Source organism: Tupaia chinensis, unplaced genomic scaffold (assembly GCF_000334495.1).
Source record: "Tupaia chinensis unplaced genomic scaffold, TupChi_1.0 Scaffold144326_1, whole genome shotgun sequence".
NCBI lineage: Eukaryota > Metazoa > Chordata > Mammalia > Scandentia > Tupaiidae > Tupaia > Tupaia belangeri.
This window is the reverse complement of record NW_006204184.1, coordinates 660,123-660,996: the sequence shown is the minus strand read 5'-3', so window position 1 is coordinate 660,996 and position 874 is coordinate 660,123. Positions and strand designations below refer to the sequence as shown.

Genomic DNA, 874 nt, shown 5'->3' with positions numbered 1-874 from the left:
TGGAGAGAAAAGACGCGGCTCTGCCTGCGTAGCTGGAGTTCCCGCCTGCTCGGCCCTGTGCTCACTCCAGCAGGACTGGAGGACGCGGAAGGGGTGCGAGGCCTCTCCCTGGGAGAGGGCTGCCTAGTGAGGCCGCCTAGGTGTCCCTGCGCCCCCCACAGGAGGCAAAGCCATCTGCTCTGGCTACTGGGTCTGCCTGGGAGCCAGGCCCAGCCGACTGCAGGCAGAGCCGTGGGGCTACCCGTGCCCCCACCAGCACTGATTGGTTGCATAAGCTGCCCAGCTCGGCAATGGCGGTGGCCCCTGGACCCGCGCTGTGCTGCTAGCTTAGGCCATTGCCAGGGTCTCTTACCCTCTGATACCCCTGGGAATACGACCCCTCTCACCTTCAGCTCTGCCCTTGCCCTCGTAGCCCCATGACTGAGGGTGGTGAGGAAAGGGAGCACGTAGGCTGGAGGAGGGGGTGAAGATGGAGAAGGCCCAAGGACCAGGTCAGGTATGTGAGGTCACCTGGGCCCTCACGCCCTGTGCTCCAGAGTTCACATATCCAAAGACACCAGCCTGGTGCAGCCGCTGTTAGGGCCGATGACTCGGCTCGGGGCCAAAGCATCTCTTTCCGTCCCTGCTCCTTGCCCGCCCCTGAAGACCTGGGCCTCAGAGGAGGCTGGGTGGAGTGCCATTTAGCCACACGGGCTCAAAGGGAGCAGATGGACTTCAGCTGGCAGCTCCTCCTTCTGCCTGGCAGGCCTTGTTAAATAATGAAAATGTCAAGGCCCCTGGGAGCCTGGCCGACTCTGCCACGGGGCTCGGGAGCTCGCCTGCTGCCTGTGGAGGGTGGGCATGAAGAAGGCAGGTGCCCAGGCTCACAGGAGAG

The 874-nt window shown here is 63.7% G+C and overlaps 1 protein-coding gene across 1 annotated transcript in view; it reads left to right on the top strand.

The window, feature by feature from the left end:
- The window catches only part of ATP2B3 (ATPase plasma membrane Ca2+ transporting 3), a 47,993-nt gene that overhangs the window by 285 nt on the left and 46,834 nt on the right, over positions 1–874 (top strand). The window lies entirely within an intron of this gene.